Source organism: Juglans microcarpa x Juglans regia, chromosome 2S (assembly GCF_004785595.1).
Source record: "Juglans microcarpa x Juglans regia isolate MS1-56 chromosome 2S, Jm3101_v1.0, whole genome shotgun sequence".
Taxonomy (NCBI): Eukaryota; Viridiplantae; Streptophyta; class Magnoliopsida; order Fagales; family Juglandaceae; genus Juglans; species Juglans microcarpa x Juglans regia.
In genome coordinates, this window is record NC_054597.1 from 28,256,867 (window position 1) to 28,280,756 (window position 23,890).

Consider the following 23,890-nt stretch of genomic DNA (forward strand, 5'->3'; position numbering starts at 1 on the left):
GAGCCATCTTATTAGAACCAAAAATAGGATCAGAAAGTCATGCCAAAGACTTTTCAGATGTCATATCATATCAAATAGAAACATGAACATTTTCTTATCATTTTCACATAAAGGAAACGGATTTAGAGCATCTTCATATAACATGTACAAATTTCACAAACTTCATATTCGCTCCTTTGCACATTTCAGAAACATGTCAAAATATTTCTCATGTCTACACTAGTCATGTCAGAAAATACTTTCTCTTTTATAAAGATTTCATGAGTAATGCAGAACAAATAACTGAGGTTATTTTCACATTTCTTTTCAATACATATCGTGCACATTTTTCATAAAATCAACATCAATTCATTTTTTTTATGCAATGTCTAGTATAAGAACTCCGCTTACCTGTACATTTTAACTTTTCTGAATTCTCTCACAATTGTGCTAAATGAATATCAATCGTTACCTATAAAATAGTTGCATGACTTGTGTGAATTTCCAATTGTAAATATATTTCATAATTAAAGCCGAATAATGAAAGAATATATTTTCCTTTAACATCTAAAATCCTCGAACACTGAAATACCATTACTCCAAATACTTTGATTTTTACATAATTTTCTCCAAACAATTACACAATTGAATCCTAAGATCATGTTACTCATAAATTGATCTCAGAATATTATCATGCAAACACATGATCTTGATACCAAACTATACATATTAAATTCATGATATCCACCCATGGCCTGTAAACCTCTGAGCCCATAACCCAAAACAAAATAGCATACTAATTACTAGAAATAATTAAACCTAAGACCGCCTAGGAAATCAACTTCCTCATAAAATTGGGCTCACTAGAAACTCATAAAATAAAGCCCAGAGCACATGAACATTCAAACCCATCAGACCCTAATAGTCATATATGGCCTTGAGGTAACTACACACACTAGCACTATTGCTGAGTGTCCTCATCTAAAAGCCAACATATGAGAGAAAAAGATTATGCAGCAGATGCTTACCTAGCGGAAACCAGGCACTAAGCAAAGGAAATCCAACGGCTGGCGAAGATGAAATCATGGCGGCCTCCTTTGTGGCACATGGTGGAGTTCGGAGGGATAGAAAGAGAGAGAGTGGTGGCTTAAGCACCTCGATGGGGGAGCTGCTCTGTTTTTGGCAAGGGAAAACATTAGCCCCTTGGCGTACGATGGTGGCTTGAGTTTCACGGTGCAAGGTGGCGGCAGTGTGGAGCTCCCGATGCGAAGTGGTGGCTAGAACCGAGGGAACGTGGGAGAGGCTTGCTTGGTGGTGGTGCATGCGCTGGAAGACTGTTGGTGTGAGATGCATGAGGTGGTGTTCCTTTGCTTGGGTACTGATGGCGAAGCTACGACACGGCAGTGGCATGCGGTTGCATGGTTTTCTGCGTGTAGGTGTTCTAGTTGTGGTGATGTGGGGAAGACACGTGCAAACTGAAGGGGCGGTGGTCGTGAAGTGCTTGTTGTTGGTTTCGAATGTGGTTTGTTGATTGGGTGTTGAACGATGGGTAGCCTACGACTGAGCGGTAATTGGCCTCATGTCGGTTCTCCGAGTGTGCTATGATCATGGCTGAGATGTATCTGTTCTGAGTTGCACAAAATAGAGGCATTCAGTTGGTCTATTCTAATGAGGGTGGTGCTACTGTAGGGTGGTTTCCGCGATCTGCTGTGTGTGGGATGACTGCTAGTGTGGACTAGAGGGTTGTTGGTGCATGCAGGGGTAGCAATGTGGGTGAAGGCTTGCGGGTTGGTGTTAAGCGGTGCTGGGGTAGAGTGGGTCTACGGTGGTGTAAGGTAGAGGCAATGGGCCTGGCAGCTTCCGTCGTGCAGAAGTAGGGTGGTTCTCACGGCTGCCGGTTGAGGAGAGTAGACAAGGAGGTGAAAATAAATTTGGGAGAGAGACCAAGAGGAAGAAACAGAGGAGAGAGAGAGAGCGAGAGAGAGAGAGAGAGAGAGAGAGAGAGAGAGAGAGAGAGAGAGAGAGAGAGAGAGCGAGAGAGAGCATCCGTTGAGAAGATAATATGAGGGTGAAGAAAAGAAAATTAAATTGAAGGGGCATGGATAAAAAGTGGGATTCATGGAAGAATAAATGGGGGAGCAACTAACGTGAGGAGAAGATTTCGGGGGGAAAACAAACCTTCGGGATGGAGCATGGGTTCGGGGAAGAAGAAACTGAAAGGAGAAGGTGTCTTTCCCGAAAAAGACATCATGTGGGTCTTCTGGGCTGGGCTATTCCTGAGCTTGGGTTGTGGGCTTGGGCTCTGGGTATTACAAAAAGCATCTCTGTTGCCACATTATTCTCTCCATTTCTGACTAGCTGGTTGCACAGTAGCAAAACCTTCAGAACTGCTTTGATGGATGGCCTGGTAAAAGGCTATGTGCCAATACAATAGAGTCAAGTCTGAAAACATGACACATTTCATTTAAGTGATAGGGCTCCTTGACCTCTTCATCCAAGGCATCACCTATAGGTTTTCCATCTTGAATGTGTTGCAATGCCCATTTGTCTAGGGATATGTATTCATCACCATCATTGACTTTCCTCTTGGTTGCCAGTTCTAGAAGGATAATCCAAAAATTGCATACATTGATCTTCTCATTAATTCTGGTTGTCCGAGCATACTCTGCATTTCAATTCAACAACATAAAGCTAAGCCAAACTTTTGGTGATGGAAAAAGAGGAAAACATCATTAATAAAAGGAAACTTGAAAATTTATATAGTTATACACCTGTAGCTATGTAGCATGTAGCTCAAAGAGCCAGCCACTGCTAACATTGTAGCCAGTTCTCCCTCCTTGACCAACATCTTTGCTCGACCAAAATCAGCTATTCGTGCGTTGAAATCGAGATCTAAAAGGATGTTGCTTGAATTCACATCCTCGATGAACAATGGGTAGTGAGCAATCATGATACATATGGGAGAGCCCCTGGGCAGCTCCAACTTCACATCTCTTGAACAATGTTGAGCATCCTCATTTGGCTTTGAATTCCATAGGAAGAGAAAAGCATCTTAGTTTCCTCATTCTTCTCTCCATTTCTGACTAGTTGGCTGCACTAGAGCAAAACCTTTAGAACCTCTTTCTTGGATGGCATGGTAGAAGGCAGTGTGCCAGTACAATAGAGTCCAAGTCTGAAAACATGACACATTTCATTCAAGTGACAGGGCTCCTTGACCTCCCCATCCAAGGCATCACCTATAGGTTTTCCATCTTGAATGTGTTGCAATGCCCATTCGGCTAAGGATGTGTGTTCATCACCATCATTGGCTTTCCTTTCAGTTGTAAGTTACAGAAGGATAACCTCGAAGTTGTAAACATCAATGTTTACATTAACTCTTGTCGTGCAAGCATACTCTACATTTCAATTAAATAACACAAGCTAAGCCAAACTTCTAGTGATGGAAAAAGGGGAAACATTATCAATAAAATGAAACTTGGAAATTTATATTGTCCCACACCTAAAGCTATGTACCCAAAAGAGCCAGCCACGGTTGACATTGTAGCTAGTTCTTCCTCCTTGATCAACATCTTTGCTAGACCAAAATTAGCTATTTGTGCATTGAAAATGAGATCTAAAAGGATGTTGCTTGACTTCACATCTCGATGAGCAAGGGATGGTGATCTGTCACGATGCATATAGGAGAGCCCCTGAAAAATTATTGGTTCAACCAAATATTGGGCGATGAGAGGGGTGAAGAATTTGTTGCACTCCTCAACAGAGATATGGAATATTTGTATGAACAATATGTTACATTTGGTGGTGGGTGCATAATTGGGTTTAAGTCAACTCCTCGTAGTGAAGGTAGTGCATCAATGGGGAGTAATAGTACTTGTACAATTGATCCCTTGTCCTTTTTGAAAAACTTCAATAAAGAGTGAAAATTAGCATTCTTGATGGATTGTAAGTCGGAGATAGAACGGTATTTATTGCAGGATGTTGAGGGTCCTACGAAGAGTTTCGACATTTTAATTTGGTGGAAGGTCAACTCTACCAAATATCTAGTTCTTGCTCTAATGGTGAGGGATATCTTGGTCATTTTGATCACCATTGTAGAATCTGAGTTTACATTTAGCACGGGAAGCTGTGTCCTGAATCTGTTTAGGTGTTCTTTGGCTCCTAGAATTGTAGAGGCTCTAGTGTGCGTGCAAAACTGGTTGAAGTCCACTCCTATATGCTTGAGTCAAAATTATTCAGATACCATTGATGATGCAGAGAGCTATAAGTTAGACTCAGGTAAAGTATTTAGAGATTTTTTTTAGTTGTAATATATGTTGATTTTGACATTTTGTGATACTAACCTCTTATACTTTAACATCTTAATGTAGAATTAGCCTCTATGGCGAGCTTACTTCGTGAAGATGATTGAGGTTTGAGTTACTTACTTGGCAATAGCTCTATGATTGAGGTTGTGTTGTTCTTAACCTGTTGTTTTGTTATATATTGCTCATGTTGGATATGTTGTTGCTAGCTGTGCTGCACTATTATTATTGGCTTTAGACCAAAGGGCTAAAGGTCCAAAGGATACTTAAGACCTCAAACGAGTTAGATAGGTCTAGTTTTTTCAAAAAGAAAATTGCATGAAGCTTTTGGCCAGCTAGTATACATCAGCTTTTGATTTTCCTATATTGATTATTATGTAAGTCCAAAAATATTTTTCTAACTAAAATCTTTTCATATTTTTTTTTCAGACACAACTTGGAAGTTGGAATGGCAGTGCAGCACTTGGAACATTTAAAGTATTTTGGTTCATTTGTTGCCTTGTTGGGCAATTATATTTGTTGTTGGAAACATTTAATTCTGTTGGCACTTAGAAAATTTTGGGTTTCTTTTTTTGTCAGAATTGGAACTTAGAAAATGCAATAGTAGTCGTTGTAAGAAAAAATTATTATGATTGATGTGGATGATGGGTGTGGTCTTGTGGATAATTTTGGATGTGGTTGATGGATGTTTATTGTAGTGATTAGTTAGATGCGGATGATGGATGATGAGAGTGAATGTTTATTGTAGTTATTAGTCCTTTTTTTTTTTTAATTTTTTGAAGCATGTTAGTATGTTACTTGTTTTTATTTTTTTTTATGTTTTTAGTAAAATTGAAGCAAAAGTGAATTATTTACTTTGGATTGTAATTTTTGAAAAAACTTAAATTTAAAAGCTCACACAAAAAATTATTTTTAATAAAGTGTGCCAAATATGAAGTTGAAAAAAGTATAAAATAAATAAATAAATAAATAAGCCAAAATCCGACCCCGCTCCGACAATTCGGTGTCAGAGTCGGAGCGGAGGATGAACATCTCGGAGTTGGAGGAAGGGCATATAGACTCCAACTTGGTTGATGCTCAACCTTAAACCATAGAGGATCTGGTCTTTTATTTCTCTTGAACAGTGCTCAACATCCTCATTTGGCTTTGAATTCCTTAGGAAGGGAAAAACATCTCAAGTGCCGCATTCTTCTCTCCATTTCTGACTGGCTGGCTGCATTGGAGCAAAACCTTGAGAACCTTTTTCATGGATGGTCTGGTAGAAGGCTGTGTGCCAATACAATAGAGTCTAAGTCTGAAAACAAGACACATTTCATTCAAGTGACAAGGTTCCTTGACCTCCTCATCAAGGCATCAACTATTGGTTTTCCATCTTGAATGTGTCGCAGTGCCCATTCGGCTAGGGATGTATGTTCATCACCATCATTGGCTTTCCTTGCAGTTGTTAGTTCCAGAAGGATAACCCCGAAGCTGTAAACATCGATCTTCTCATTAATTCTTGTCGTGCGAGCATACTCTGCATTTCAATTCAGCAATATAAACTAAGCCAAACTTCTAGTGATGGAAAAAGAGGAAAACATAATCAATAAAAGGAAACTTGGAAATCTATATTGTCACACACCTGGAGCTATGTATCCAAAAGAGCCAGCCACAGTTGACATTGTAGCCAGTTCTCCCTCATTGACCAACATCTTTACTAGACCAAAATCAACTATTTCTGCATTGATGTTGCTTGACTTCACATCTCGATGAACAGTGGGTAGTGAGTAGTCATGGTGCATATAGGAGAGCCCCTGGGCAGCTCCAACTGCTATATGCAACCTCTTAGGCCAATCCAAGACAACATGACTAACTGAACGAAAAGGTTGTTGCTCTACTCTTCCTATGCAGCCAGCAATCCAGGCTACGATTACCTAGATACGTGTAGACAAGAATTTTTGAATTATCATTGGAGATATAGCAGAGCAACATCATTATGTTGGCATGTCGAATTGAACTAAGTATTTTGACTTCTGCCAGGAATTTTTTTTCAAGCTTTATTCTAGCTTTCTGTAATTCCAAATCTTCTTCACACAACAATATCACCTGAATGATAAATAACAACACGATATATTTGACTTGATCCACCAGAGCCAATCACATTATTTTCTGTCAATCCTAACAAAATGTCTGATTCTGTGAAATTCAGCTTCTAGAATGAGATGAGCTTCCATGTCAAATGCAATCCATGCTTTCTTTTTTTTTTTTGTAATTTATGATCACAAAGAATGAAATAAATAAACCTAGAAGAACTGCTACCACCAAACATATGATCCAAACAAAAGTTTTGCTCAACTTTTGGCTGTGCAAACTGCAGTTCTTAAGGTTAAGGGATCGAGATGGTCTATCAGCACAAAGACCAGGATTGTTCAAGAAGCTGTAGGAATATGCATCATTCTCGAATTCACTTGGGATGCTTCCAATCAGATGATTTGAAGACAGATTGAGTGAAGTGAGCTTTAACAGGCCAAGTTTTGATGGAATTAGGCCAGACAATTGGTTTTCTGACAAGTCCAATTCAATAAGGCCTGGTAAGGAACCAAGTTTCCCTGGAATTTGTCCAGAGATTGCATTTCGGCTGAGGTTTAGAGTAGTCAGTGATTTCCATGAATTAATATCTGATGGAAGGGAGCCCGAAAGTTGGTTTTGATCAAGCAAAAGAATTGTCAAGCGAGAAAGATCTTGAGGAATTGTGCCATTGAAGTGGTTATTACTAGCCATGAGAACCAACAAATTCCTCCAGTAAGACACTCCCTGTGGAATTTTACCCGAAAACCTGTTGTTATTCATCTCCAATCGTGAAAGATTCCATGCCAATCTCTCAGGAAGCTCGCCTGTAAAAGAATTATCACTTAGCATCAACATTTTTAGATTGGATGATGTCCAAAGACCACTTGGAATATTCCCAAAAAACTTATTTCTGTATATCTTGACTAATTCCAAACTGCTGCAATTTCCAAGCGACTTGGGCAATTCTCCAACGAGCTGGTTTTCATAAGCTACCACTTCCACCAACTTCCCATTGTCACATAAGTGTTCTGGCAACTCGCCTGCAAGACTGTTGGCTGAAACCCAAAGCCTTTCTAGCATAGAATACCTCCCTAGTTCTGGAGGCAAACTCCCTAAAAAATTATTGTTAAATAACTTGAGATCTATAAGCCTAGGAAGACGACCAATGCTATTTGGGATTTTTCCAGATAACTGATTGAGAAACAAAGCTAGATCCGTCAAATTTCTGAGCTTTCCAAAATCATCGGGAACTGTCCCTGTCAAAATATTTTCTGAGAGATCGATGACATCGAGGTTCAAAGCCTCGACCACCCGAGGAATCTCTCCGGTCAATTTGTTTATGTAAAGGTAAACAATCCTTAGATTCTTTGGCATAAACAAACTATCAGGGATCTTACCGGTCAAATTATTTTGTGACAAATCCAAATGCTCCAGAGCTGCTATTTCTCCAATCGTGTTTGGGATTTCCCCAATCAAATTTGTCCCGGCCATCCTTAAAAACTTCAGCTTCTTCAACTTTCCGAACTCCGAAGGCAACGTTGGCACCATCTTAGCATTATAGGCCAATTCTAGTTCCTCGAGATTGGACAGGTTTCCAATTTCTGGCGGGAAAGAACCTGTAAATGGACAATGGACAAGCATGAGTTTCCTCAATTCCGTCAACTGCCCGATAGATGCTGAGATGTTACCATCGAAGTTGTTGCCTTCGAGGCTGAGCTCTCGAAGTCGAGACATGCGGTGAATGTCATCGGGGATTGCACCATAAAAGTAGTTTTGTGATAGGTCTAGAATTTCCAGCTTCGAACAGTTGTAGAGAGCTCTTGGGAACTCCGTTGAGTGGAAACTGTTGTTATAAACATCAAATGTTGTGAGGTTCTTGAGGTTGCAAATGAAGGGTGGGACTGTTCCATTGATGTTGTAATCTCTGAAGGATAACCCAATGATAGAGTCGTTGGAGCAGGTGATCTCAGGCCAGGAACAATGGGAGGAAGAGTTTGTTGGAATCCAATGTCTGAGAGATTCTGGGTTTCCCCAAAGTTGTTTCAGGTTTAGTAGGATTCCTTGTTCTTGAGCTTGGGAGTTTGCATGGGTGAGAAAGAGGAAAAATGAGACGTAGAAAGAGAAATGGATAAATATTGGAGCTACTTTCGTCATTATAGGAGGTTGAGTTCTTTTGGCTCTGGCTTTTGCTCTGGTGTGAACTCTGATCTCAACAATGAGCTAATAAATAGATGAAAACTCGAGAAAGATGAGAAAAATACACATGCAATGGTGGGACGTTCAAACATCAAACCAAGGAAAATTCAAAGAACGTCACATCTGAAAATTTTCCATAGAAAGGGAACTCTCGTTGAACAATAATTGCAAGTTAGCATCTTTGCTGAGATGATACGTTCTATGGGGCTGGAATTATTGACCTTGCAACCCATTAGGGGAGTGTTTGATATGATTGGTGTCTTTCATGTTATTCTATAAGGGAGTGTTCTTGTGTCATTTTTCAGGAATGGGACTGTGGTTAGAATTTTATCTATTTAATTATTTTGATAAGTGGAATTGTTGTTAGGAAAAGTTATATTCAATGGATAGCAACTCCTATTGGGATTCTAGATAGCTTCATTTTTTCCACCACCACTCATGCAAGCAGTCAAGCATGCTGCTGATCTGCGATCTCTTTAGTCAATGGACAATGCTTTCCACAACCCCCATCAAATGGGTTGCAATCAGAAAAATCAACATATATATGATTATTACACCAAGATAAAATACAATAATGTATGGGAACTGCTTGGGCTAGAGAGTGGGTCCTGACAGTTTCCACCAATAAAAGTGTAAAATTAATTTTTTTTTTATTTGTACATTATTTTGTAAAATTAATAAAATTACAGTTTTCACCGATAAGATAAAAGTATATCAATTATGTATTTGCCAATTTCCTGATGCTAACATGGCATTATAAAAATATGAGTGTACATTATTTTATAATAATTATATTAATTAAGACATACTAGTATAGTATTGAATTTAACTATACTACTAAAATCTATATAAGTTACACTATACTACTTTTATATAACTGTATATGATCAAATGTGTAGAAATATATTTATCAAAAAGAATATATATTATAATTTATTATGCCATAAAATTTATTTATCCTAGATATAACATATATATATATAATATGTTTATATTAATAAGTTAATATTCATGTTCATGTTTAAGATTAAGATTAAGATTTTTTGTTATAAAATCAGAACTTATATATTATAAAAAGATTTATAAGATTAATATTTATTTCATGTTATATCAAATGTCATATTAATTTTACGTTATTAGATTATTATATAAGAATTTTAAGATTTTAAAGTTTAATGTTATATTAATTAAAAATTTAGCATATAATATATTCGATATAAAAAAATCATATAAAAAAATTATTTCTTATATATATATGAATGAGTCGGTTGTAATAAAAATAAATAAATAAATGGAACCAGAACAATTTGGACCCCATTTTGAAAAAAATGAAACTTGTACTGGACCGAACTAATTTTGCACCAAACTGAACACACTGATCCAGTTCGGCCGATTTACCGATTTTTATTTTCAGGAAGAGCTTACGGGCTCGCGTACAAACAAAAATACCTTTAGGCTCTGTTTAGATGTTGAACTGAGTTGAATTGAGTTGAGATGATAAAATATTATTAAAATATTATTTTTTAATATTATTATTATTTTAAAATTTGAAAAAATTGAATTTTTTATTATATTTTGTGTTAAAATTTGAAAAAATTATAATGATAAATTGAGATGAGTCGATGATCGAAACGTACCATTTGCTTTCCGCTTTCTCCCTCTTGCAGACAATTCATAAAATTTTACCAAAAATGTGACCCTACCTATCAGAACTCATTTTCTTTCTTGTTCTATACTTTAACTTTGTGTCCAAAAGCCTTCTATTCCAGGTGATTTATTAGATATTTCAATTTTTTTTATATTGGAACTTGAGCATTTGTTGTGTTGCTTTTCGGAGTGAATGAAAATTCCAATGGCGAAAGATCTTCACTGAGTGACATGAGTTTTCCTTTCCTTCTATACTGCAAGAGAGAAAACAGGAGATATTTTCCTAATTTTTGTACAAGAGGGCCATACGACAGCAAGAACCCATCCCGTGAGATAGAAAGAGGCTGCGGGAGAGGGGGGCAAATTGGGGAGCTGCGCCTTGGAGAAGAGCTCGTAAGGGCAAGGGGAGGAAAATGGTGGTCCAGCGAGTTAAGGGGCTACTGTGGGCGTCACTGCTATCGAGAGAGAGAAGGGGTTGTTTTGGGGCTTGATTCAGTGAGGAGGAGAAAGAGGGAGGCGTAAGGGAGGCTGGGTCCGACGGAGAAGGAGGAGGCTGGTGAGGTGGTGGTGGTGGTGCTGTGCGACAACGACAGCTGATGGTGCTGCTGGGCTAAGAGGAAAAGATCGGATGAGGGAGGGGGAAGATGTGCGGCGTGAGAGGGAGGGAAGAGAGAGGAAAAAGGTAAAATGAGGGATCTAGGGTTTCCTCCTAGGAATTTAATCTAGGTCCTTTATCTAGGATAAAGCTGGTTTGGATCACAAGATAAAACATAAAATTTTTATCTTATCTTATTATTACATTTTTTTTAAATCCACATATAAAATATAATAAATAATTCAACTTTTTCAAATCTCAATTCAACTTTTTTAAATTCTAAAACAATAATAATATTAAGACATAATATTTTAAGCTTTTAAACAAAACACAAAATTCTCATCTCACCCCCAAACTTGAACCGAGATTCAACAGTGGAGATTAAACACTGAAATAAACTAACTAAAATATCTAGATAAAATAAAAATACAATATCATAAATTTATATCAACTTTATATTATAAAATATTATTCTTTCATCATTAATTAAATAGAGTTTTTAACATAATTGAAATCTCATAATATTCTTAAATAAATAAAATCATTTAGATAAAATAACTTTTTTACAATTATAATATTTTTGGAGCTTCCAAAATATAAGAGGCCTACTTTAAAATCGAGCTTAGTTCAATAATATTGAAAATATCTCATTTAAAATATTTGTTGGACATTTAAAATATTTTGAGGGTTTTAAAATAATGGGCTTGCTTTAAAAATCACCTGCTATATTTAAAAACACAACTTCAATATTTGAGACGAGACTCATGACTAATCGAGAGAAAAAGGAGCAGGTTGTCACACTATAGAGCCACGATTTCTCATGCCTTCACGGTATACTGTGATGCACGATTATTTGAAGATGCATGATAAGGAGAAAGCAGCAATGAATAAACTATTTGTCGTCAGAAGCCTGAGACTGTCATTTACAACTGATACATGGACCTCCATATAAAATGTGGGCTGCATGTGTATCACAACCCACTTTATTGATAGTAAGTGGACGTTGCAGAAGCGGTTTGTTGGTTTCAAAGAAATTATTGATCACAATGGGTCATCCATTGGCACAGAGATTGATAACTGTATAAAGGATTGAGGGATCAGAAAAGTGTTTTGTATCACGGTTGATAATGCCAATACGAATGACACTATCATTTATTGGTTCAAGCGGAATACGACGGTAAAGGAGGATATCATTCCTGAGAACCAGTTTATCCATGTTCAATGTTGTGCCCATATCATCAACCTCATAGTTTCTGAGAGGTTCAAAGAGGTTGATGATTCCATTATTAAAGTCTAGAAGCTTGTGAGATATGTGAGGACTTCCTACCAACGACTCCGCCAGTCTAAGGCATTAGCCGAACTTGAGATCCCATCTTCCATTATGTTGCAACCGGACGTTCTAACTCGATAGAACTCTACATACATGATGTTAGATGTAATGCAGAAGTACCAAACACCATTTAAGAGGATGAAGGTCGAAAATGAGGGCATGAGGTATGTTTTGATAGAGTCAGTTTGGGGAGAATGAGGCTCGATGTGCTAGACATAGTTGATTGGGCTAATATAAAGTATTTTCTTCAATTTTTGAAATATTTTGCTCAAGTATTTTGTTTTCACCAAAAAAATCGATTTTGTGGTATATTTTTTCTTCTAGTCACTTGAAAGTTTTGGTTTTTACATAAAGCAGCCAAACCCCACTACGTGGAAGATGGTGGTAGACTTTGACTTGCAAAGGATATGTTTGGAACGGCTAGGGCCAGAGAGTGGGTTCTGACAGTCTCCACGATAAGTATAAAATTAATTTTTTTATTTTGTGCATTATTTTGTAAAATTACCAACATGTAAAGTTAAAGTTTCTACCCTGAGTTTTGCAGTTTATAAGTTTCACACATTATATATTTTTTTTTAATTTTTTTAATTTTATTTTTTTCTAAAATAATTTAATTATTCTACTCATCATTCATATATCATATATTTAATAATAAAAAAAAAAGTGATGCATGGTATCTCTTCCATAAAGTACATCAATAATATATTTACCTCTTCGCTGATGCTAACATGGCATTATAAAAATATGACGTTTGTCCTCAGTAGGAGCCCATCAGTGATTCAGTATAGACCCAGGATAAGATCGCCGATTCGCCATGTTTAGTTTTCCTTATTTGTTAAGTTTATTTTTTCTAAAAGATTATTCAAAATAATATTAATTTTCTTTAACTCTAAAAATTTTTATCTCCGATTATTATCCAAATATAAAAACCAAAATGAGAATTATTCAAACAAAATATATATTCAAACAACTTTTCAGTTTTATTATCTATTTTTACAAATCTAAATACAAAATTGATTTAAAAATAAATTATTCAAAATTCTTTCTCCTTTCACAAAACTTATTAATATTATATCTAAGAAATTTCTCAAATATTCTCTATTTTTCCTTTCTCAAAATCAAGTAAACCAAACGTGACAAAACCCTTCCAAACCAATGAGGAAAATGTAGTATTATGTATGAAAAGTGCAGGAGGACCGTACAATTGCTAGATCTAGTTGAGTACTAAGCACCTAATCTGCAGTGTGCTTGTTTATTCTCAAACACGGCCTAAACCATAGCAAGAAAGAAACAGTTCCCAACGTGCTAAATTTTACTGTTTTGATTTATTATTTTTATAATTTTTTCAACACTAATTTCAATTATTAGACTTTATTATTTATTATTAATATATAATAATAATTCAGTATTATCTAATTTTACTAGTATCTAACTTATTGGTGAGATTAACTTATTAGTCATTAGTATTAACTTATTAGTCATTAGTATATGATATTTATAATATGATATTATAATATTATAACTATAGTATAATACAACTAAACTATCACTATTGGTATTAGTATACTTAATTAGTATTAGTTTTATTATATATATAATAGTATCCTACAGCGATATAGTATTAGTTTAACTACTAATACTATAGTCATTTATATAGTTATTTATATATAGTACATCACTAATAGTAGACTAATACTATATATATAGTGATTGCTACAATAAATATCATTTTTTGCCAGGAGTGATGCTCGTGGAAAAATGCATATCTTCAGTGGGAAAAATGCTTTTGGCCACCAAATTGCTCCGTGGCAGACTGATGGCATATAACTGGTGGAGAAAGGGTCTTTTGCCATAAAAAAAAAAAAATAAATTCATGGGAAAAGCATTCTTTTCCCCATGGCATCCGTGGCGGTTAAAACATTTTCTTCTTGTGGCAAATAAGGTCTCAATCTCATATGATATGGTAGGAAATACCCTCATTCTCCACAAAAAGAGTGGTGGCAAAAAGTACAAAGCATGACATACACTCGTGGGAAACAATTTATTGCCATGCACAGCATTCTTGGAAATAATATTCTAGCCACAATTAAGTTTGGTGGGAAATTAGTATTTCACACCAAATCTTTCCAGTCGAAAAAAGGTGTTTCGCACTGCTACATTTGGTCACAAATATATATTTCCCATGAACCATAATCATGGAGAGTTCTAATTCCTCATGTGGTGGGTTCGTCGCAAAAAACCTCAATGGACCACGATACTTCTTTAAGGCGGGAGTGACACTAGTGGGAAAATATGCATTTTTATTCAAATTACACTTTTTCCCACCAAAGTCAGTTGGTGGGGAAAAATTAAACACCACGGTTAGGTTTGGCCATAAATGTGTATGTTCCCATGAATTTTCTAAGTCGCAAAAAGTGTCAATATCCATTATTTCCCATGAATAGGATTCATTGGAAAAGAGTTATCTACATGAAAAATATTATCTAGAAATAATTTTTCCCGACCAACAACCAAGATATATTCCAAAGAGAAGGCAATTTTTCCCAAGAAAATTAGTGGTGGGAAATAACATTGCTGTGACCATTACCTATTTATGACCACATCAACCCTTCTTAAAAAGAGAAATTGCCACCAACAACATCTGCCTATAGGGAAAAAAACCTGCTGTGGGATATTTGTTTGTGGAATAATTAATTATCCCACAATCTTCATACTTCTCAAACATCATTTTATTGCACCTCATGGCAACTCAACAGACCATCAACAAATAAAACCAACACCATATCAAATGATTCCAACCAAGTCTAATGATAACCAACATTATATATAACATAATGTGAACCGTTAATTTACAATTCTTGTGGAGTACTGGGTATTAAGGCCATCACAATACAACATTTGTTGCAAATAGAACTCATGTATAGCAGGGAATTACCAAACATGTTCAGTAATGAATCTAACAAGTTTTTGGAAGGCAGTACATGTATGATTATAATTTTGTCACATATACACATTACTCCACACAGCAACATGCCGTTTAAGTTGTGTTCTCCAATTTTGTTGTAGTTCAACAATCCATCTTAATCCACACAACATGGTGTCTCATAGTTACCTGAAAAAACCATGTATTTAACACAATTAGCCAATAGAAAACATTAATTTCCTAGCTATAAGGACATTACTATAGCAAATAAAATCAAGTTGGTGACTAATATATATCTTGGAGATTAACCTACTACCTAGCTAAAACCGACCCCATATCCAACCACTTTGATTTCATACTTCTATTCCCAAGTGTATGAAATTTTGTGGTCCCACCAGTTTATGAATCCTCCAAATACACATTTAAAAAAGTATAATATCGATCTAGACTTGGCCACCATGGAGTTGCCGATTTAGAAACCTGTTTGGAAGAGGAAAAGATCAAGCAATTTTCAAATGGCTACTCCACTTGCACGAGAAAATATTGGACAAGAAAGCAGCAAAACTTTCTGATACTAGAAATAGGGTGTTTTATTTATTCAGGCTCAAGAAAAGATCAGGCAATAGTTTTAACTTTCACACACACACACGCATATATATATATATATGTATATATAATATTAACTGGAACTACTAGAGTCACTGAAATAGATCATTTTCCAGTGACTTTCTCAAACCCAACTTTATAAGTATCTCATAAAGGATACCTTCTCATACTCAACTAATTGTTAGAAGTTGCAATCTATACTTGATATATATAACCAAACTGCAAAGCACCACAACAAGAAAATATGTGCAAACGGAGATGTATAGTTATAGAAAAAACTATGTATTCAACAAATAACCAAAAATAAATAACTTCAATCTCAGCAAGTCCAAGTTTTATACTTACTGTTGTCCAATGTTTGTAATATCTCATGTTTGCCTATTAGCTGAACTCCTCTTCATCACCACCAACTACAATTGACACACTTCCATGAAATTTGTCTGATTATGAGTTTGCTGAAACCTGCAAACCAAATGAAAGTCACTGACATTTGCCTCCCAAGTCTGGTTTAATAAATACACAAGCTACAACCCATTAAGTAAAGGAAAAAGTACAGACAAATTACCCCTTCATAATGAACACAACTCTCTCTGAATAGTTTTATAACCAAATACATCCACTGCCCTGAATCTATACAACCAATCAAAAGTTAGATTTTATCCTTTAATTCCCAAAACAGAGGCAACTTTGTCTTAAAAACCAGCTTCATTTCCCTGCCACTGGTTATAACACATCCTAGCTAAGATAACCTACACTGCGACTAGCAAAATGATTTGTTGTGTGTTTCAAATTGCCAAGGCCATTGGATTGTTACATCCACAAAAAACCTCTACAAAAATGTACTGCTGCTCCCAGCGAGCGAGATGCCTGTCTCTTTATGAGACTCGCTATTACCCTCCAACTTAGAGATTCGAAAATTCATTGCTTTCTCAAAATCGGAAAAGCCCCTCCTCATAGCTTCAATTTCACCCATCATGATGTCTAGTTTGCTCTTGTACATTTCTGCATCACTCTTGTTCCATTTATTTTCCCCCGCTAGTTGTATAAAAGATTTGTTCTTCTTCATTGAAGGAGAGGTGTCGGGAATGACCATGTGCCCCATCCCTGTTGCGTACCCTAATCTGAAGCCTAGAACGTCTTTGAAAATAGCGTCAGCCGCTTCATGTACGTCCTCTCCAGGATCTTTCTCATTCAATCTCTCTACCATCAGATTCTAAAAATAATTGAATAATATAACCAGCTATGCAAATAACATTATACTGCGGGAAAGAGTGTACCAATTTTTTTATAGAACACATTACTCATGTAATTTTGTTCAGTCGTGACATTGATAAATTTGCCCCTCCGTGCTGACCAATGTGTTTCTTTATAAAAAGCGACCATATTAGGGGCCGTCTCCCGCTGCCGTACATCATGTCAGTTAAGGCACTATTAACCCAACACAGTTTTATTATTTATATTATAATTCAGAATTTGCACAAACCTTCTCTTCCAATATCCGTACAAATGACTTCCTCCTGCCTGTGTGTTTAACCTTTAGCTTTTGCCTATTTGTAATGTTTCTTCGAGACTTCTCCTGCATGTTTATAAAGATATCAAGTCCCATTTATTCAATGAGAATGGCATTTGTGCAATGGTATGTAAGGAGCCCTTTTATGCTATAAGACAGAAAAAAAAAATTGGTGTAAATGATATACGTTAGAAAATGAATCATTTATATAAACTTTTTTAATTAAAAGAATAGAGAAGATAAAATTGATATCAATGAATGGCCTTTCTTAGTCCTCTACTAGAGAACTAAACGGGCCTTTATGCAATTTATTAAAAAATAACTTCTTGCGCTACGAGTTAATTAGCTCACTTTTCTGATTTGATACATAGAAAGTCAGGCAAATAATGTGCCCACTTTTCTCTAGTGATCCATAGCACAAGACCTAGCTAGCTAGCTGATTCCTACAAACCCCACATGACATCTGAGCAGTGTTTGAACTCTAATTAAAATTACCTTTAATTAATTGCTTTATTTTGGGTCTAAACATCTACTAATTAAATAATGGAGATCGTTATGTAGGCTTTGTTTAAATATATAGGATGGGTATTCTAAGTCCTTTAAATGCGTTGTAATTCATATCAATCGGCAATTCGCACTGATTATATATTAATGGTAAAGATTGCTGCTTCAGGTTAGTAATTAATTGTTTGGCCATTCTTTCTATACATTAATATATAATTTTTAATGCTAGCTGCATCCTCCTTCTTTCTATAATTATTTAAAAGGGCAGCAAAATAAAATCATCTCACATCTAACCTGAACCATGTCACCTATGCAATCTAAATATTAAATATGCAGAAGCTGAAATAAAAATATGAATATACCTTGAATGCCCCGCTTGCCCACATTTCACAAAGCCACTGCCAAGTAGGTTTTTCCACCATCAATGGCCCACCACGTAGGGCCTCCTCATGCAATTCATATTTCTTGTATACTTTGTGAAGTTTATAATGATAGGCATTGTATTTATCACACAAATGCGTTTGAACCATTTCATGAACATTGTCTTTTGTCCAATCTAGTACACAGTCCGCCTGCAAGTTCAATATATTTAACTTGTCACATATTGTCATCAAATTGACATTGAAAGAAATGACATAAACATCTACATTTTAATGGGTTACTATAATTATCCAGTCCTACCCTAACGCGGTCAACAAGCTCTTGCTTCTCCTCCTCAGGTATAGAACTCCAGCTTGCATGCCTTAGTTCAGCATATACTTTAACGATCCACGTGACTCACCCAATGAAGATGGAGGCATTTTCACACGATGGACTTTAATGACCATCCTTTACGACCAAAGGAATCTTACCCACCTTCCGGAGGCGTTCAAATTGTGTGCATCGTGCAGGCCCTCAGCCCTGTTTCTTAGGTGGTGGAACTATACCTTGAAAAATTATTCTGTTAAACCAAGTTGTAAAATACAGCTCCAAAAACTAGATTAAATGCGTTAAATGGATGGCATACCTGTATTAATATTCCCATCTCCACCCTGTGCTACATCCATGGACTCTTGTACAGTAGCACCTCCTACGTCCTGAGTCTCTTCATTTGAGTCTGGCTCGTCTCATAAAATGGGTGTCGGAGGCAATGTTTCTGCCTCTGGGCTGCTGCTACGTATGATAGGTCTTGAGTCTTGAAGTCACCCCCTCCTTCCCCTCTTGACAGATCGCCACATCTTTATGATTGCTAGAATTCAATATACTTTTTAACATGCAACCAACAAACAAGCGTCAATACTATAATAAAACATATTATAACTAAATAGACTATGTTCGCTTTGGCATTGCCCACTATCTACCATTAGTCACTATTTATTAAAACTTTTTCTCCTCTTGAACATGGCTATATCACGCTGGTTTGTCATTTTAAAACATACAGCTGATCCCCTTTTGTCTGCACTGTTTTATTTGTTTGATTTGCATTTGAATCACTTGGTTAAGGGTATGGTTCTCATTGTCAAATGTTCTTTCTATATAGATTATTTTCCCCTTCATCATTTACTGCTTTCCACAGATTAAATGATGAAGCGGATCTAAAAGTTTTTCCAAAACACAATGTTAAGGCTGTGAAGGCACAGTTGTGCTCAGGAATTGCATGCAAGTCAAAAAACCTTCATAGTTTTTTTTTTTTTTTTTTACAATGCATTGTCTGAGTATATCTAATAGGACCTCCAAACCTAATTTTGTCCACTACCCTTATGCGTATTATTAGTTTCAGTATCAAACTTTCAACAGGATGGGTATTCAAACTCTGGTTTTGTTTAACAATGATAATGTATCAAATTGCAATGTATTACCCATATTTAAAAACAACCAAGAACCTCTACTGAAAGCCCATCATCTAGGTAAACAATAGTTGGAAAAGGCCATTAAGCAGCATGCAATATTAAAACCAGACTAAACTCTTCTGAATTAATCTACATTTGCGGTGCTTTTATACTAAGTTTGTGAGGAAAGATGTAGAGTGTTTACAAATGCATGTAGTGCCAGAATCTCATGAACAGGGGGATAGTTGTTATGAAAACCCATCAACGAGATGCCAAGTATAAACACCATTTGCAAACTGCTATGAGAATAAATACATCCGAAGGTTCTCAGTAATCCCTACCTCAAATAACAAAAAAATGGCTGAAAATAAGATAATGGAAACACTCGAGTACTTGAATATACCATGTTAGAAGCTGTGCAAAGTGTATTAAAACCATTTGAAGGGGCCGAAATCAATGGGCTCCTTGAAAACATGGGGCGCTGGTCACCTGATACTCACCTAGAACAGAGGTCAAGAGAAGAAGCAAGGAGAAGAGAACTAGGGAGAAGAAGAAATGCACCTTCAAAGTAAAAAGCCCAGACTTGCTCAGGGGAGGATTAGCTGGAACTTCCTTACCAATTTGGTGTACAGGTTTGAATTAGGGAAGGAATAGTCCTCTGGTTCAACAAATTGCCCATCCGCCTTCTACCTTCTGCTTTCCCTCCAACAAAGTCACTAATCCCTCAACAACAGGACAGCTGTCCTTATGGACCCATCATGTGTAAACATTTCAGGTCTGGAAGTGACCCTTTCTGGTGCCATTTCAAAGCCAATTTGGTGAATAAAATTCCCGCCTAATAATTCAAGATCTGATCTTCACTTGTGCTAATTATAATGAAGGAAAATTAATTAGTACCCACATTTACAGCCACGTAGCAAGGAAAATAGTTATAAAATACCTTTAACATCCATGGAAATTTAAGCTTTTATTGGAATTTAATCAATGAATTATTATGCTTGGCCTTTTATCTTAATTTGTATCACAAATTGGAACTGATTAGTGAAAATACCATAATAATCAATTGTTACTTAGGAGAAAGGAAATTTAATTTATTTCCTTTTACTATATAAGAACCATTTGTGTGACCAATGTATAATTTAGTTCTCACCTAATCATAAAACCTCATTTCATGTGTTTTCTTAACATCTGAGTAACTTAAGAACTAAAACCATCAACCTGCAACTGTATTATTTATTTTATCTTCATATCTGAATTGGAACGTTGCAAGTCAAAAGCATTTTTTCCCTTGATAATAGTCCCCATTTCCAGCAAGCATAATTTCCCAAATTTCTGGTGTTTTGCATTACTCTTTCCAATGTCATCCAAAAATCATTGCTAAGAAGGGATGCACATATAAACTATGTGCATTTCCTGGATTGCTCCCCAACAACTATGTCATCCATACCAAGTGTGTGCATACATTTCATTCCATATGTGAAATGGGACATGCAAAGCTGACCAAGTGTGTGTTTCCAGTGTGACTATGTTACACATTTGCATGATTTTTCCGTATGTTTTTCAGTTACACATTTACACATCATGGGTCAATTTGTGACATTGACCCCCATTTCATAACATACACAACCCATCATCTTACACCCCTTAGCTGGCAATTCAAATGTGTCCTTCCCACTAGTTGAATCAATCATCAATTTGTGCCTCTCCCTTTGAGAAGGTGTTCCACAACGTAAGTTCTGAGTTCCCAAAAAAATCTACGGACAATATTAAAACCTTATGAGTAATTAATAACTTTGATTGCCTAGCTAAAAATCTCAATTGATTGTCAAGTATATCCAACTCAAAACCAGCATTGTAGATGGATCGATTGCTAAACCATCCAATATTACAGCTGCAAGAATATGTCAGTTGCTTCTTAATGGACTTCAAGGTCTCCAAACTTTTTTTCTTCTCTCTCTCTCACATTAGATGACAGATCTTGTTGCTTGGCTACTTTGTTACCGATCAACAAAAGTCTCTTAACTTGTCTTAAAGTCGCTTAGCTTTTAGAATGCTAAGTTTGATCATTTACGTTATTGGTCATTGATGCAATTCGATATAACTTTGGTAGAAACAATAAGTGCAGGTGATGCTTGCTCATATGTGGAGAATGTTGGTTTTGCAGCTTGAGAAGGCTTTGCGTGAAATGCACTCAGAAAATGCAGCAATCAAGTTTAGTGCTTATTCTAAGTTATTGCCTGAGGCAACTGCTTTAGTCACTAGCATTGAGGAGAAATCTTTGGAGGTAGAGGTGAAATTGCGTGCTGGTGATGCCAAGCTTGTTGAGGTGAGCAGAAAGAGTGCAGAAATTGAGAGAAAATCACAGGACTAGGAGGTTCGAGAAGCTGCACTTCAAAGGGACCGCTTATCCTTCATTTTTGAGTAAGCTTAACTCTTTTGACCTTTGCTATATACTTTTGCTCTTGAATCTTTCTGCTACTGAGTGTTGTACAATTTTTTTTTTCTTTTGTAAAAGCTTTTTATAGTTAATTAGTGAGGGCAATTTTACATAGTTCAATTTTTTCTCTCATTTAATTAAGTTGTTCGTACTTCTTGTAGGCGAGAGTCCTATGATTATTAACCAAAGATAGGAGAGGGCAGATGAGAACAATAGTCCAAACAAGTAGCAAGAAAAGGACCTTGAAGGGTCAAAGAGTTAGGATTGATGCAACCAACATTAACTTGAAAAGGAAAGAAGATGACATAAACAACAGGCTTTCAAATTTAACTTTGAGAGAGCAAGCAAGTATTTCTCTGTGCTGTGTGGTTGCTAAATCTGTTGACTTATGTATTAATATATCATTTTAGTAGGAATTTGATGCCATGAGGACAAACTTGGAGATGAAAGAGAAAAAGCTACTTGCTGTGAAGAGCTATTGAAGATACGTGAAGAGCAACATCGGCTTCAAGTGAGTGAAGAAGAGAGATTAGAATATGTTCGGTTGCAATCAGAACTAAAACAGGAGATCAATGATTACATTTACTTCAAAAAGAACTGCTTCTGAAGGATGCTGAAGATTTAAAGAGAGAACTTGAGTTACGTAAGAGAGAACTTGAGACTGATATGCAGCACCAGCTAGAGGACAAAGAGAGAGAATTGCAAGAGAGGGAGAAGCTATTTCAAGAAGATAAACAGAGACAATTAGACAAGGTTAATTACTTGAGAGAAGTAGCTGGGAGAGAAATGGAAGGAATTATACTTGAGAGAGTTAAAATAGATAAAGAAAGACAAGAAGCTGATGAAAATAGAAAGCATCTTGAAAGGCGCCAAGTGGAAATGCGAAAGGATATTGATGAGCTTGCTGACCTTAGCAGGAAGTTAACAGATTAGCGTGAACAATTTGTTAAGGAGCTTTGGCCATTAATAGCAATGCTAAAGGACCTTTGGCCCTTTTTTTCCCCTGCTCGTAGCTGCTCCATGGTTTGTTTCAAGAACCACTGAGGGTATGCCACTCTATTGTTATTACTACCAATTATCTCTTGATGAATGACAACATGGAAGTTCCTAAGTAGGAAAACCCCATCAACATGACTGCACTTACAAGAAAAGGGGATCTTCTACTAGGCTGCTGGCTAAAGATAGAGAGAACCAGACTCTAAGTAAAAATATTAAGAGAAGACGAAAAAGAAAACTTTCCACCATGGATTATTTGATAATGAGAACAGGTGCTAGATGTGCGGGCAATTTTAAGGTACTGCTTTCATTATCAATTTCAACATTGCTATTACAGATTCATAAGCATATTGGTTTAAACATTGCTGATGATTGTGGACAATGTGAATAGGCATTATAATTCGAATGAAGACTATGTTTATTTGGGTAATTAGCGATTCCTACCTTAGCTTCACCGACAATCTCCTCATCTTTTGTGTTTCTTCATTGAAGTGGTGTGCTATTTGCAATTAAGCACGTAGACAAAGTAAGCTACTATACATACATATATATATCAATATATTTTCAATGTGATTTCTAATACTTATGCTTATAAAGGGAATTGTGAAATGGGGGGCAGCAAAATAAATTCATGAAACCACGATGTGTGTAAGCCTGGATCTATTATAAAAAATGAAGGCAATGATAGGGATAAACATTCCTATTTGTCTAGCATAGGGCTTAAAATAATACATAGGGTCTTAATTCAAAGAACTGTGTATACATGCCCATTGTCATGAGTACATAATGAATTTCAACTTAAAAATCATAATAATCAATACAAATATGACTTACCGTCATCATCATCTGACTCCTCTTGCATATGAGTCTCAGACTCGCTACCAGAGTTATCCTCGTCAAGTTGGTCATCATCAACGAAGACATCATTGTCAACTGGTTAGGATGGGTCTTGACGTGATATGCTTAATGGATCAACAGGCAAATGCTCTTCATCGACTCGACTCAATGG

The 23,890-nt window shown here is 36.3% G+C and overlaps 1 pseudogene; it reads right to left on the reverse strand.

Annotated features, from left to right (window-relative positions):
- Window positions 1–5,361: 5,361 nt before the first annotated feature.
- Window positions 5,362–8,591, reverse strand: LOC121252889 (annotated as a pseudogene).
- Window positions 8,592–23,890: the final 15,299 nt, after the last annotated feature.